The following is a 17441-nucleotide window of genomic DNA, read 5'->3' on the forward strand; positions in this document are numbered from 1 at the left end:
TTTCATGTGTTAGCCCATGCCTTCCAAGTGGGTCATGGCCCCCCGGACCCCGATCACCTAAACATTTTCAAGGCCATGAAATACGACCTAAGGAACCATAGTTATCGTTCCGCCATGACCGTTCCTCGGTTTTTTGCATTTTACAGCCAAACAACTAGAATTCCACCCGATTCCCATATTTTCATGTGCTATAGCCCACGTCTTTCGAGTGGGCCCGGGCCCCCGGACCCTGATCGCCTAAAAACTTTTCGGGCCATGAAATACGACCTAAGGAACCATAGTTATCGCCCTTCCATGACCGTTCCTCGTTCTTTTGCATGTTACGGCCAAAAAACTAGAATTCCGCCAGATTCCCATATTTTCGTGTGCTATAGCCCACGCCTTCCGAGTGGGCCCGGCCCCCACGGACCCTGATAGCCTAAAATTTTACCGAGCCATCAAATACAACCTAAGGTACCATAGTCACCGTCCCACCATGACCGTTCCTCATTTATTTGCGTTTTACGGCAAAAAAATAAGAATTCTGCTAGATTCCCATATTTTCGTGTACTACATCCCACGCCTTCCCAGTGTGCAGGTCCCCCCGGACCCGGATCGCCTAAAATTTTTTCGGGCCATCACATATGACCTAAGGAACCACAGTCACCGCCCCGCCATGACCTTTCCTCATTTTTTGCGTTTTACGGCCAAAAAACTAGAATTCCGCCCGATTCCCAAATTTTCTTGTGCTATAGCCCACGCCTTCCGAGTGGGCTAGGGTCCCCGGACCCCAATCGCCTAAACTTTTTCTGGGACATGCAATACGACCTAAGGAACCATAGTTATCACCCCGCCATGACCGTTCCTCATTTTATTGCATTTTACGGCCAAAAAACTATAATTCTACTTTTTTCCCATATTTTCGTGTGCTATAGCCCACGGCTTCCGAGTGGGCCTGGCCCCCCGGGACCCCTATCGCCAAAAATTTTCTGGGCCAATAAATACGACCTATGGTACCATAGTCACCACCCCGCCATAACCGTTCCTCATTTATTTGCGTTTTACGGCAAAAAAAACTAAAATTCCACCTAATTCCCATCTTTTCGTGTGCTATAGCCCACGCCTTCCCAGTGTACAGGTCCCCCCAGACCCGGATCGCCTAAAAGTTTTCCGGGCCATCAAATACGTCTTAAGGAACCATAGTCACTGCTCTGCCATGACCGCTCCTCATTTTTTAGCGTTTTACTGCAAAGAAACTAGAATTCCGCCCGATTCTCATATTATCGTGTGCTATAGCACACACCTTCCGGGTGGGCCCGAGCCACCTGGACCCGGATAGCCTAAAATCTTTTCGGGCAATCAAATACGACCTAAGGAACGATAATCACCTCCCCTCCATGACCGTTCCTCATTATTTTGTGTTTTACAGCAAAAAAACTAGAATTTTGCCCGATTCCTATATTTTCGTGTGCTATAGCTTCCGAGTGGGCCCGGGGCCCCGAAATCGGATTGCCTAAAAAATTTTCGGGCCATCAAATACAACCTAAGGTACCATAGTCACCGCCCTACCATGACCGTTCCTCATTTATTTGTCTTTTACGGCAAAAAAACAAGAATTACATTCGATTCCCAATTTTTCGTATGTTATAGCCCATGCCTTCCCAATGGGTAGGGCCCCTCGGACCTAGATCGCCTAAAAAATTTTCGAGCCATCAAATACGACCTAAGGAATCATAGTCACCGCCCCGCCATGACCGTTCGTCGTTTTATTATGTTTTACGGCAAAAAAATTAGAATTACACCCGATTTCCATATTTTCATGTGCTATAGCCCACTCCTTCGGATTGGGCTAGGGGCCCCTAGACCCCGATCACCTAAATGTTTTCCGGGCTATCAAATACGACCTAAGGAACCATAGTCATCGCCCCTCCATGACCGTTCCTCTTTGTTTTTGTGTTTTACGGCCAAAAAACAAGAATTCCGCCTGATTCCCATATTTTCGTGTGCTATAGCCCACGCCTTCCCAGTGGGCAAGGCCCCCCGGACCCGGATCGCCTAAAATTTTTCTGGGCCATCAAATACAACCTAAGAAACGATAGTCACCACCCTGCCATGACCTTTCCTCTTTTTTGCATTTTACGGCCAAGAAACTAGAATTCCGTGCGATTCTCATATTTTCGTGTGCTATAGCACACGCCTTCCGAGTGGGCCCGGGCCGCCCGGACCCGGATAGCCTAAAATCTTCCCGGGCCATCAAATACGACCTAAGGAACCATAGTCACCGCCCCGCCATGACCGTTCCTCATTGTTTTGCGTGTTACGGAAAAAAAACTAGAATTTCGCCCGATTCCCATATTTTCGTGTGCTATAGCCCACGCCTTCCTAGTGTGCAGGGCCGCCCGGACTTGGATCACCTAAAATTTTCTGGGCCATCAAATACGACTTAAGGAACCATAGTCACCGCCCAGCCATGACCTTTCCTCGTGTTTTTACGTTTTACGGCCAAAAAACTAGAATTTCGCCCGATTCCCATATTTTTGTGTGTTATAGCCCACGCCTTCCAAGTGGACCCGGGCCTCCCGGACCCCGATCGCCTAAAATTTTTTCGGGCCTTCAAATACGACCTAAGGAACCATAGTCACCACCCCGCCATGACCTTTCCTCGTTTTTTGCATTTTAAGGCCAAAAAACTAGAATTTCGCCCGATTCCCATATTTTCGTGTGCTATATAGCCCACGCCTTCCGAGTGGGCCCAGGCCCCCCGGACCTGGATCGTCTAAAATTTTTTTGCCAATCAAATACGAACTAAGGAACCATAGTCACCGCCCCGCCATGCCCGTTCCTCATTGTTTTGCGTTTTTACGGCCAAAAAACTAGAATTCCGCCCGATTCCCATATTTTCATGTGCTATAGCCCACGCCTTACGAGTGGACCCGGCCCATCCGGACCCCGATCGGCTAAAACTTTTTCGGGCCATCAAATACAACCTAAGGAACCATAGTCACCGCCCCGCCATGACCGTTCCTCATTGTTTTGCATGTTACGGAAAAAAACCAGAATTCTGCCCGATTCCCATATTTTCGTGTGCTATAGCCCACGCCTTCCCAGTGTGCAGGGCCGCCCGGACTTGGATCACCTAAAATTTTCTGGGCCATCAAATACGGTTTAAGGAACCATAGTCACCGCCCCGCCATGACCTTTCCTCGTGTTTTTATGTATTACGGCCAAAAAACTAGAATTCCGCCCGATTCCCATATTTTTGTGTGTTATAGCCCACGCCTTCCGAGTGGACCCGGGCCTCCCGGACCCCGATCGCCTAAAAATTTTCCATGCCTTCAAATACGACCTATGGAACCATAGTCACCGCCGCACCATGACCTTTCCTCGTTTTTTGCATTTTAAGGCCAAAAAACTAGAATTTTGCCCGATTTCTATATTTTCGTGTGCTATATAGCCCACGCCTTCCGAGTAGGCCTAGGCCCCCCGGACCCGGATCGCCTAAAAATTTTTTTGCCAATCAAATACGACCTAAGGAACCATAATCACTGCCCCGCTATGACCGTTCCTCATTGTTTGGCGTTTTACGGCCAAAAAACTAGAATTCCGCCCGATTCCCATATTTTCATGTGCTATAGCCCACGCCTTACGAGTGGACCCGGCCCATCCGGACCCCGATCGGCTAAAACTTTTTCGGGCCGTCAAATACAACCTAAGGTACCATAGTCACCGCCCCGCCATGACCGTTCCTCATTTATTTCTGTTTTACGGCAAAAACACAAGAATTCCGCCCCGATTCCCATATTTTCATGTGCTATAGCCCACGCCTTCCCAGTGTGCAGGGCCCCCCGGACCTGGATCACCTAAAATATTTTCGGGCCATCAAATACGACCTAAGAAACGATAGTCAGCGCCCTGCCATGACCTTTCCTCATTTTTTGCATTTTACGGCCAAAAAACTAGAATTCCGCCCGATTCCCATATTTTCGTGTGCTATAGCCCATGCCTTCCGAGTGGGCCCGGGCCCCCGGACCCAGATCGCCTAAAATTTTTCCCAGCCATTAAATACGACCTAAGGAACCATAGTCAGTGCCTCGCCATAACCGTTCCTCATTATTTTGCGTTTTACGGCCAAAAAACTAAAATTCCGATCGATTCCCATTTTTTCGTGTGCAATAGACCACGCCTTACGAGCGGACCCGGGCCTCGCGGACCCCGATCTCCTAAAAATTTTCCGGGCCATCAAATACAACCTAAGGTACCATAGTCACCGCCCCGCCATGAACGTTCATCATTTATTTGTGTTTTACGGCAAAAACACTAGAATTCTTCCCCGATTCCCATATTTTTGTGTGCTATAGCCCACGCCTTCCCACTGTGCAGGCCCCCCCGGACCTGGATCGCCTAAAATATTTTTGGGCAATCAAATACGACCTAAGAAATGATAGTCACCGCCCCGCCATGACCTTTCCTCGTTTTTTGCATTTTACGGCAAAAAAATTAGAATTTCGCCCGATTCCCATATTTTGCGTGTGCTATATAGCCCACGCCTTCCGAGTGGGCTAGGGGCCCCCGGACCCCAATCGCCTAAAATATTTTCGGGCCATCAAATACGACCTAAGAAACGATAGTCACCGCCCCACCATGATCGTTCCTCTTTTTTTTTGCGTTTGACGGCAAAAAAACTAGAATTCCGCCCGATTTCCATAATTTTGTGTGCTATAGCCCACGCCTTCCGAGTGGACTCGGGGCCCCCGGACCCCGATCGCCTAAACATATTTCGGGCTATCAAATACGACCTAAGGAACCATAGTCGTCGCCCCTCCATGACCGTTCCTCTTTGTTTTTGCGTTTTACGGCCAAAAAATAAGAATTCCGACCGCTTCCCATATTTTCGTGTGCTATAGCCCACGCTTTCCCAGTGGGCAGGGCCCCCCCGACCCGGATCGCCTAAAATTTTTTTGGGCCATCAAATTCGGCCTAAGGAACCATTGTCACCGCCCCACCATGACCTATCCTTGTTTTTTACGTTTTACGGCCGAAAAACTAGAATTCCGCCCGATTCCCATATTTTTGTGTGCTATAGCCCACGCCTTCCGAGTGGACACGGGCCCCCCGGACCCCGATCGCCTAAAATTTTTCCGGGCCTTCAAATACGACCTAAGGAACCATAGTCACCGCCCCGCCATGACCTTTCCTCGTTTATTGCATTTAACGGCCAAAAAACTAGAATTCCGCCCGATTCCCATATTTTCATGTGCTATAGCCCACGCCTTCCGAGTGGGCCCAGGCCCCTGGACCCGGATCGCCTAAAAATTTTCCCGGCAATCAAATACGACCTAAGGAACCATAGTCACCGCCCCGCCATGATCAGCCCATGCCTTCCCAGTGTGCAGGGCCCCCGGACCTGGATCTCCTAAAAAAATTTCGGGCCATCAAATACGACTTAAGGAACCATAGTCACCGCCCCGCCATGACCTTTCCTCATTTTTTTTAGGTTTTACGGCGAAAAAATAAGAATTCCGCCCGATTCCCAAATTTTCGTGTGCTATAACCCACGCCTTCCGAGTGGACCCGGGCCCCCTCGACCCCGATCGCCTAAAAAATTTTCAGGCCTTCCAATATGGCCTAAGGAACCATAGTCACCGCCCCGCCATGATCTTTCCTCGTTTTTTGCGTTTTACGGCCAAAAAACTAGAATTCCGCCCGATTTCCATATTTTCGTGTGCTATAGTCCACGCTTTCCGAGGGGGCCAGGGACCCCGGACCCCAATCGCCTAAAGTTTTATCTAGGCCATGGAATACGACCTAAGGAACCATAGTTATCGCCCTGCCATGACCATTCCTTATTTTTTTACATTTTACAGCCAAAAAACTAGAATTCCGCCTCATACCCATATTTTCGTGTGCTATAGCCCACGCCTTCCTAGTGGGTCCGCCCTCCGGACCCCGATCGCCTATAAATTTTCCGAGCCATGAATAACGAACTAAGGAACTAAAGAATAACGAACTAAGGGGCCATGAATATCGCCCCGCCATGACCGTTCCTCGTTTTGTTTTACGTTTTACGGCCAAAAAACTAAAATTTCGCCTGATTCCCATATTTTCATGTGTTAGCCCACGCCTTCCGAGTGGGTCATGGCCCCCCGGACCCCGATCACCTAAACATTTTCAAGGCCATGAAATACGACCTAAGGAACCATAGTTATCGTTCCGCCATGACCGTTCCTCGGTTTTTTGCATTTTACGGCCAAACAACTAGAATTCCACCCGATTCCCATATTTTCATGTGCTATAGCCCACCCCTTTCGAGTGGGCCCGGGCCCCCGGACCCTGATCGCCTAAAAACTTTTCGGGCCATGAAATACGACGTAAGGAACCATAGTTATCGCCCTTCCATGACCGTTCCTCGTTCTTTTGCATGTTACGGCCAAAAAACTAGAATTGCGCCAGATTCCCATATTTTCGTGTGCTATAGCCCACGCCTTCCGAGTGGGCCCGGCCCCCACGGACCCTGATCGCCTAAAATTTTACCGAGCCATCAAATACAACCTAAGGTACCATAGTCACCATCCCACCATGACCGTTCCTCATTTATTTGCGTTTTACGGCAAAAAAATAAGAATTCCGCTAGATTTTCATATTTTCGTGTACTACATCCCACGCCTTCCCAGTGTGCAGGTCCCCCCGGACCCGGATCGCCTAAAATTTTTTCGGGCCATCACATATGACCTAAGGAACCACAGTCACCGCCCCGCCATGACCTTTCCTCATTTTTTGCGTTTTACGGCCAAAATACTAGAATTCCGCCCGATTCCCAAATTTTCTTGTGCTATAGCCCACGCCTTCCGAGTGGGCTAGGGTCCCCGGACCCCAATCACCTAAACTTTTTCTGGGACATGCAATACGACCTAAGGAACCATAGTTATCACCCCGCCATGACCGTTCCTCATTTTATTGCATTTTACGGCCAAAAAACTATAATTCTGCTTTTTTCCCATATTTTCGTGTGCTATAGCCCACGCCTTCCGAGTGGGCCTGGCCCCCCGGGACCCCTATCGCCTAAAATTTTCCGTGCCAATAAATACGACCTATGGTACCATAGTCACCACCCCGCCATGACCGTTCCTCATTTATTTGCGTTTTACGGCAAAAAAAACTAAAATTCCACCTAATTCCCATCTTTTCGTGTGCTATAGCCCACGCCTTCCCAGTGTACAGGTCCCCCCCTGACCCGGATCGCCTAAAAGTTTTCCGGGCCATCAAATACGTCTTAAGGAACCATAGTCACTGCTATGCCATGACCGTTCCTCATTTTTTAGCATTTTACTGCAAAGAAACTAGAATTCCGCCCGATTCTCATATTATCGTGTGCTATAGCACACACCTTCCGGGTGGGCCCGAGCCACCTGGACCCGGATAGCCTAAAATCTTTTCGGGCAATCAAATACGACCTAAGGAACTATAATCACCTCCCCTCCATGACCGTTCCTCATTATTTTGCGTTTTATAGCAAAAAAACTAGAATTTTGCCCGATTCCTATATTTTCGTGTGCTATAGCTTCCGAGTGGGCCCGGGGCCCCGAAATCGGATTGCCTAAAAAATTTTCGGGCCATCAAATACAACCTAAGGTACCATAGTCACCGCCCTGCCATGACCGTTCCTCATTTATTTGTCTTTTACGGCAAAAAAACAAGAATTCCATTCGATTCCCAATTTTTCGTATGTTATAGCCCATGCCTTCCCAATGGGTAGGGCCCCCCGGACCTAGATCGCCTAAAAAATTTTCGAGCCATCAAATACGACCTAAGGAACCATAGTCACCGCCCCGCTATGACCGTTCATCGTTTTATTATGTTTTACGGCAAAAAAACTAGAATTACACCCGATTTTCATATTTTCATGTGCTATAGCCCACTCCTTCTGATTGGGCTAGGGGCCCCTAGACCCCGATCGCCTAAATGTTTTCCGGGCTATCAAATACGACCTAAGGAACCATAGTCATCGCCCCTCCATGACCGTTCCTCTTTGTTTTTGTGTTTTACAGCCAAAAAAAAAGAATTCCGCCTGATTCCCATATTTTCGTGTGCTATAGCCCACGCCTTCCCAGTGGGCAAGGCCCCCCGGACCCGGATCGCCTAAAATTTTTCTGGGCCATTAAATACGACCTAAGAAACGATAGTCACCACCCTGCCATGACCTTTCCTCTTTTTTGCATTTTACGGCCAAGAAACGAGAATTCCGCGCGATTCTCATATTTTCGTGTGCTATAGCACACGCCTTCCGAGTGGGCCCGGGCCGCCCGGACCCGGATAGCCTAAAATCTTCCCGGGCCATCAAATACGACCTAAGGAACCATAGTCACCGCCCCGCCATGACCGTTCCTCATTGTTTTGCGTGTTATGGAAAAAAAACTAGAATTCCGCCCGATTCCCATATTTTCGTGTGCTATAGCCCACGCCTTCCTAGTGTGCAGGGCCGCCCGGACTTGGATCACCTAAAATTTTCTGGGCCATCAAATACGACTTAAGGAACCATAGTCACCGCCCCTCTATGACCTTTCCTCGTGTTTTTACGTTTTACGGCCAAAAAACTAGAATTTCGCCCGATTCCCATATTTTTGTGTGTTATAGCCCACGCCTTCCGAGTGGACTCGGGCCTCCCGGACCCCGATCGCCTAAAATTTTTCCGGGCCTTCAAATACGACCTAAGGAACCATAGTCACCACCCCGCCATGACCTTTCCTCGTTTTTTGCATTTTAAGGCCAAAAAACTAGAATTTCGCCCGATTCCTATATTTTCGTGTGCTATATAGCCCACGCCTTCCAAGTGGGCCCAGGCCCCCCGGACCCGGATCGCCTAAAATTTTTTTGCCAATCAAATACGAACTAAGGAACCATAGTCACCGCCCCGCCATGCCTGTTCCTCATTGTTTTGCGTTTTTACGGCCAAAAAACAAGAATTCCGCCCGATTCCCATATTTTCATGTGCTATAGCCCACGCCTTACGAGTGGACCCGGCCCATCCGGACCCCGATCGGCTAAAACTTTTTCGGGCCATCAAATACAACCTAAGGTACCATAGTCACCGCCCCGCCATGACCGTTCCTCATTTATTTCCGTTTTACGGCAAAAACATTAGAATTCCGCCCCGATTCCCATATTTTCGTGTGCTATAGCCCACGCCTTCCCAGTATGCAGGCCCCCCCGGACCTGGATCGCCTAAAATATTTTCGGGCCATCAAATACGACCTAAGAAACGATAGTCACCGCCCCTCCATGTCCTTTCCTCGTTTTTTGCGTTTTACGGCCAAAAAACTAGAATTCCGCCTGATTCCCATATTTTCGTGTGCTATAGCCCATGCCTTCTGAGTGGGCCCGGGCCCCCGGACCCGGATCGCCTAAAATTTTTCCCGGCCAATAAATACGACCTAAGGAACCATAGTCAGCGCCCCGCCATAACCGTTCCTCATTCTTTTGCGTTTTACGGCCAAAAAACTAGAATTCCGGCCGATTCCCATTTTTTCGTGTGCAATAGCCCACGCCTTACGAGCGGACCCGGGCCCCGCGGACCCCGATCTCCTAAAACTTTTCCGGGCCATCAAATACAACCTAAGATACCATAGTTACCGCCCCGCCATGAACGTTCATCATTTATTTGTGTTTTACGGCAAAAACACTAGAATTCTTCCCCGATTCCCATATTTTTTTGTGCTATAGCCCACGCCTTCCCATTGTGCAGGCCCCCCCGGACCTGGATCGCCTAAAATATTTTTGGGCAATCAAATACTACCTAAGAAATGATAGTCACCGCCCCGCCATGACCTTTCCACATTTTTTGCATTTTACGGCCAAAAAACTAGAATTTCGCCCGATTCCCATATTTTGCGTGTGCTATATAGCCCACGCCTTCCGAGTGGGCTCGGGGCCCCCGGACCCCAATCGCCTAAAATATTTTCGGGCCATCAAATATGACCTAAGAAACGATAGTCACCGCCCCACCATGACCGTTCCTCTTTTTTTTGCGTTTGATGGCAAAAAAACTAGAATTCCACCCGATTTCCATAATTTTGTGTGCTATAGCCCACGCCTTCCGAGTGGGCTCGGGGCCCCCGGACCCCGATCGCCTAAACATATTTCGGGCTATCAAATACGACCTAAGGAACCATAGTCATCGCCCCTCCATGACTGTTCCTCTTTGTTTTTGCATTTTACGGCCAAAAAATAAGAATTCTGCCCGATTCCCTTATTTTCGTGTGCTATAGCCCACGCTTTCCCAGTGGGCAGGGCCCCCCGACCCGGATCGCCTAAAATTTTTCTGGGCCATCAAATTCGGCCTAAGGAACCATTGTCACCGCCCCACCATGACCTATCCTCGTTTTTTACGTTTTACGGCCGAAAAACTAGAATTCCGCCCGATTCCCATATTTTTGTGTGCTATAGCCCACGCCTTCCGAGTGGACACGGGCTCCCCAGACCCCGATCGCCTAAAATTTCTCCGGGCTTTCAAATACGACCTAAGTAACCATAGTCACCGCCCCGCCATGACCTTTCCTCATTTTTTGTATTTTACGGCAAAAAAACTAGAATTCCGCCTGATTCCCATATTTTCGTGTGCTATAGCCCACGCCTTCCGAGTGGGCCCGGGCCCCTGGACCCGGATCGCCTAAAAATTTTCCCGACAATCAAATACGACCTAAGGAACCATAGTCACCGCCCCGCCATGATCGTTCCTCATTGTTTTGCATGTTACGGAAAAAAACCAGAATTCCGCCCGATTCCCATATTTTCGTGTGCTATAGCCCACGCCTTCCCAGTGTGGAGGGCCGCCCGGACTTGGATCACCTAAAATTTTCTGGGCCATCAAATACGATTTAAGGAACCATAGTCACCGCCCAGCCATGACCTTTCCTCGTGTTTTTATGTTTTACGGCCAAAAAACTAGAATTTCGCCCGATTCCCATATTTTTGTGTGTTATAGCCCACGCCTTCCGAGTGAACCTGGGCCTCCCGGACCCCGATCGCCTAAAAATTTTCCGTGCCTTCAAATACGACCTAAGGAACCATAGTCACCGCCACACCATGACCTTTCCTCGTTTTTTGCATTTTAAGGCCAAAAAACTAGAATTTCGCCCGATTCCTATATTTTCGTGTGCTATATAGCCCACGCCTTCCGAGTGGGCCCAGGCCCCCCGGACCCGGATCGCCTAAAAAATTTTTTGCCAATCAAATACGATCTAAGGAACCATAGTCACTGCCCCGCTATGACCGTTCCTCATTGTTTTGCGTTTTACGGCCAAAAAACTAGAATTCCGCCCGATTCCCATATTTTTATGTGCTATAGCCCACGCCTTACGAGTGGACCCGGCCCATCCGGACCCCGATCGGCTAAAACTTTTTTGGGCCATCAAATACAACCTAAGGTACCATAGTCACCGCCCCCCCATGACCGTTCCTCATTTATTTCTGTTTTACGGCAAAAACACTAGAATTCCGCCCCGATTCCCATATTTTCGTGTGCTATAGCCCACGCCTTCCCAGTGTGCAGGGCCCCCCGAACCTGGATCACCTAAAATATTTTCGGGCCATCAAATACGACCTAAGAAACGATAGTCAGCGCCCCACCATGACTGTTCATTTTTTTTTTGCGTTTAATGGCAAAAAAACTAGAATTCCGCCCGATTTCCATAATTTTGTGTGCTATAGCCCACGCCTTCCGAGTGGGCTCGGGGCCCCCGGACCCCGATCGCCTAAACATATTTCGGGCTATCGAATACGACCTAAGGAACCATAGTCGTCGCCCCTCCATGACCGTTCCTCTTTGTTTTTGCGTTTTACGGCCAAAAAACAAGAATTCCGACCGCTTCCCATATTTTCGTGTACTATAGCCCACGCTTTCCCAGTGGGCAGGGGCCCCCGACCCGGATCGCCTAAAATTTTTCTGGGCCATCAAATTCGGCCTAAGGAACCATTGTCACCGCCCTACCATGACCTATCCTTGTTTTTTACGTTTTACGGCCGAAAAACTAGAATTCCGCCCGATTCCCATATTTTTGTGTGCTATAGCCCACGCCTTCCGAGTGGACACGGGCCCCCTGGACCCCGATCGCCTTAAATTTTTCCGGGCCTTCAAATACGACCTAAGGAACCATAGTCACCGCCCCGCCATGACCTTTCCTCATTTTTTACATTTTACGGCCAAAAAACTAGAATTTCGCCCGATTCCCATATTTTCGTGTGCTATAGCCCACGCCTTCCGAGTGGGCCCGGGCCCCTGGACCCGGATCGCCTAAAAATTTTCCCGGAAATCAAATACGACCTAAGGAACCATAGTCACCGCCCCGCCATGATCAGCCCATGCCTTCCCAGTGTGCAGGGCCCCCGGACCTGGATCACCTAAAAAAATTTCGGGCCATCAAATACGACTTAAGGAACCATAGCCACCGCCCCGCCATGACCTTTCCTCATTTTTTTACGTTTTACGGCGAAAAAATAAGAATTCCGCCCGATTCCCATAATTTCGTGTGCTATAACCCACGCCTTCCGAGTGGACCCGGGCCCCCTGGACCCTGATCGCCAAAAAGTTTTTAAGGCCTTCCAATACGACCTAAGGAACCATAGTCACCACCCCGCAATGACCTTTCCTCGTTTTTTGCGTTTTACGGCCAAAAAACTAGAATTCCGCCCGATTCCCATATTTTCGTGTGCTATAGCCCACGCCTTCCCAGTGTGCAGGGCCCCCGGACCTGGATTGCCTAAAATATTTTCGGGCCATCAAATACGACCTAAGAAATGATAGTCACCGCCCCGCCATGACCTTTCCTCATGTTTTTGCGTTTTACCGAAAAAAAACTTGAATTCCGCCCGATTTTCATATTTTCGTGTGCTACAGCCCACGCCTTCCGAGTGCGCCCGAGCCCCCGTACCCTGATCGCCTAAAATTTTTTCGGACCATCAAATATGACATAAGAAACCATAGTCACCGCCCCGCCATGACCTTTCCTCATTTTTTGCGTTTCACAGGCAAAAAACTAGAATTCTGCCCGATTCCCATATTTTCGTGTGCTATAGCCCACGCCTTCCGAGTGGGCCCGGACCCCCGGACGTCGATCGCTTAAAATTTTGTTGGGCCATCAAATACGACCTAAGGAACCATAGTCAAGGCCCCGCTATGACCGTTCCCCTTATTTTTGTGCTTACGTCCAAAAAACTAGAATTCCACCCGATTCCATATTTTCGTGTGCTATAGCCCACTCCTTCCGAGTGGGCCCTGGCCCCCGAACCCCGATCGCCTAAAAATTTTCCGGTCCATAAAATACGACCTAAGGAACCATAGTTATCGCCCCGCCATGACCGTTCCTCATTATTTTGCATTTTACGGCCAAAGAATTAGAATTCCGCCCGATTCCCATATTTTCATATGCTATTGCCCACGCCTTCCGAGTGGGCCCGGGCCGCCCGGACCCTGATCGCTAAAAATTTTTCCGGGCCATCAAATACGACCTAAGGAACCATAGTCACCGCCCCGCCATGACCGTTCGTCGTTTTTTTTATGGTTTACGGCAAAAAACTAAAATTCCGCCCGCCCGATTCCCATATTTCGTGTGCTATAACCCACGCCTTCCGAGTGGGCTCGGGGCCCCCGGACTCCGATCGCCTAAAAATTTTTCGGGCTATCAAATATGACCTAAGGAACCATAGTCGTCACCCCTCCATGACTGTTCCTCTTTGTTTTTATATTTTACGGCCAAAAAACAAGAATTTCGCCCGATTCCCATATTTTCGTGTGCTATAGCCCACGCCTTCCCAGTGGGCAGGGCCCCCCGACTCGGATCACCTAAAATTTTTTTGGGCCTTCAAATTCGACCAAAGTAACCATTTTCACCGCCCTACCATGACCGTTCCTCTTTTTTTTTTGCGTTTTACGGCAAAGAAACTAGAATTCCGCGCGATTCTCATATTTTCGTGTGCTATAACACACGCCTTCCGAGTGGGACTGGGCTGCCCGGACCCGGATAACCTAAAATCTTTCTGGGGCATCAAATATGAGCTAAGGAACCATAGTCACCGCCCCGCCATGACCGTTCCTCATTGTTTTGCGTGTTACGGAAAAAAACTAGAATTCCGCCCGATTCCCATATTTTCTTGTGCTATAGCCCACGCCTTCCCAGTGTGCAGGGCCCCCCGGACCGGGATCACCTAAAAAGTTTCCAGGCCATCAAATACAAATTAAGGAACCATTGTCACCGTCCCGCCATGACCTTTCCTTATTGTTTTTTACGTTTTATGGCCAAAAAACTAGAATTCCGCCCGATTCCCATATTTTCGTGTGCTATAGCCCACGCCTTCCCAGTGGGCAGGGCCCCCCGACCCGGATCGCCGAAAATTTTTCTAGGCCATCAAATTGGACCAAAGGAACCGTTGTCACCACCCTGCCATGACCGTTCCTCGTTTTTTGCGTTTTATGACAAAGAAATTAGAATTCCGCGTGATTCTCATATTTTCGTGTGCTATAGCACATGCCTTCCGAGTGGGACCGGGCTGCCCGGACCTAGATAGCCTAAAATCTTTCTGGGCCATCAAATATGACCTAAGGAACCATAGTCACCGCCCCGCCATGACCGTTCCTCATTGTTTGGCGTGTTACGAAAAAAAAACTAGAATTCTGCTCGATTCCCATATTTTCATGTGCTATAGCCCACGCCTTCCCAGTGTGCAGGGCCCTCCCTGACCGGGATCACCTAAAAAAATTCAAGGCCATCAAATACGAATTAAGGAACCATTGTCACCGCCCCGCCATGACCTTTCCTCGTTGTTTTACGTTTTATGGCCAAAAAACTAGAATTCCGCCCGATTCCCATATTTTCGTATGCTATAGCCCACGCCTTCCGAGTGGACCCCGACCCCCGGACCCCGATCCCCTAAAATTTTCCGAGTCTTCAAATACGACCTAAGGAACCATAGTCACTGCCCCGCCATGACCTTTCCTCGTTTTTTGCGTTTTACGGCCAAAAAACTAGAACTCCGCCCGATTCCCATATTTTCGTGTGCTATAGCCATGCCTTCCCAGTGGAACCGGGCCCCCCGGACCCGGACCGCCTAAAATTTTTTCGGGCCATCAAATACGACCTAAGGAACCTTAGTCACCGCCCCTCCATGACCGTTCCTAATTATTTTTGCGTTTTACGGCCAAAAAACTAGAATTTCGCCTGATTCCCATATTTTCGTGTGCTATAGCCCATGCTTTACGAGTGGACCAGGGCCCCCTAGACCCCGCTCGCCTAAAACATTTTCGGGCCATCAAATACAACCTAAGGTACCATAGTCACTGCCCCGCATTGACCGTTCCTCATTTATTTGCGTTTTACCAAAAAAAAAATTGAATTCCGCCCCGATTCCCATATTTTCGTGTGCAATAGCCCACGCCTTCCCAGTGTGCAGGGCCCCCCGGACCCGGATCGCTTAAAATTTTTTTGGTCCATCAAATATGACCTAAGGTACCATAGTCACCGCCCCGTCATGACCTTTCCTCATTTTTTGCATTTTACAGTCAAAAAACTAGAATTCCGCCCGATTCCATATTTTCGTGTGCTATAGCCCACTCCTTCCGAGTGGGCCGAAGCCCCCGGATCCCGATCGCCTAAAAATTTTCCGGGCCATGAAATATGACCTAAGGAACCATAGTTATCACCCCGCCATGACCGTTCCTCGTTATTTTGCCTTTTACGGCTAAATAATTACAATTCTGCCTGATTCCCATATTTTCATATGTTATAGCCCATGCCTTCCGAGTGGGGATCGCAAAAAAGTTTTTCTGGGCCATCAAATACGACCTAAGGAACCATAGACAACACCCCTCCATGACCTTTCCTCGTTTTTTGGTGTTTTACGGCCAAAAAACTAGAATTCCGCCCGATTCCCATATTTTCTTGTGCTATAGCCCAAGCCTTCCGAGTGGGCCAGGGCCCTCGGACCCCAATCGCCTAAAAATTTTTTGGGACATGAAATACGACCTAAGGAACCATAGTTATCACCCCTCCATGACCGTTCCTTATTGTTTTCGCATTTTACGGCCAAAAAAATAGAATTCCGCGTGATTCCCATATTTTGGTGTGCTATGCCTTACGAGTGGGCCTGGCCCCCCGGACCCCGATCGCCTAAAATTTTTTCGGGCCATCAAATACAACCTAAGGAAGCATAGTCAATGCCCCGCCATGACCGTTCCTCACTTTTTTGCGTTTTACGGCCAAAAATCTAGAATTCCGCCTGATTCCCATATTTTCGTGTGCATAGCCCACACCTTCCGAGTGGATCCGGGCCCCACAGACCCCGATCGCCTAAGAAATTTTCGGGCCATGAGATACGACCTAAGGAACCATAGTTATCACCCCACCATGACCGTTCCTTGTTTGTTTGCATTTTACGACCAAAAAACTAGAATTTTGCCCGATTCCCATATTTTCGTATGTTATAGCCCACGCCTTCCGAGTGGGCCCGGCCCCCGGACCCGGATCGCCTAAAATTTTTCTGGTCCATCAAATATTACCTAAGGAACCATAGTCACCGCCCTGCCAGGCCCGTTCCTCTTATTTTTGCGTTTTACGGCCAAAGTATTAGAATTCCACCCGATTCCCATATTTTCGTGTGCTATAGCCCACTCCTTCCGAGTGGGCCCAGGCTCGCCGGACCCCGATCACCTAAAACTTTTCCGGGCCATCAAATACAACCTAAGGTACCATAGTCACCACCCCGTCATGACCTTTCCTCATATTTTGCATTTTACAGTCAAAAATCTAGAATTCCGCCCGATTTCCATATTTGCTTGTGCCATAGCCCACGCCTTTCAAGTGGGCCCGGGCCCCCCGGACCCCGATCGCCTAAAATATTTTCGGACCATCAAATACGACCTAAGGTACCATAATCACCGCCCTGCCATGACCGTTCCATATTGTTTTGCGTTTTACGGCAAAAATATGAGAATTCTGCCCGATTCCCATATTTTCGTGTGCTTTAGCCCACGCCTTCCGAGTGGGCCCGAGCCGCCTAGACCCCAATCGACTAAAATTTTTCCGAGGCATAAAATATGACCTAAGGAACCATAGTCAATGCCCCACCATGACCTTTCCTCTTTTTTGGCATTTTACGGCCAAAAAACTAGAATTCCGCCCGATTCCCATATGTTCTTGTGCTATAGCCCAAGCCTTCCGAGTGGACCAGGGCCCCCGAACCCCAATCGCCTAAATTTTTTCTGGGCCATGAAATACGACCTAAGGTACCATAGTTATCGCCCCTCCATGACCGTCCCTCGTTCGTTTTGCATTTTATGGCAAAAAAACTGGAATACCTACAGATTCCCATATTTTCGTCGGTTACGCCTTCCGAGTGGGCCCGGGCCCCCCGGACTCGGATCGCCTAAATTTTTTTTGGTCTATCAAATATGACCTAAGGAACCATAGTCACCGCCC

Source organism: Nicotiana tomentosiformis, chromosome 6 (assembly GCF_000390325.3).
Source record: "Nicotiana tomentosiformis chromosome 6, ASM39032v3, whole genome shotgun sequence".
NCBI lineage: Eukaryota > Viridiplantae > Streptophyta > Magnoliopsida > Solanales > Solanaceae > Nicotiana > Nicotiana tomentosiformis.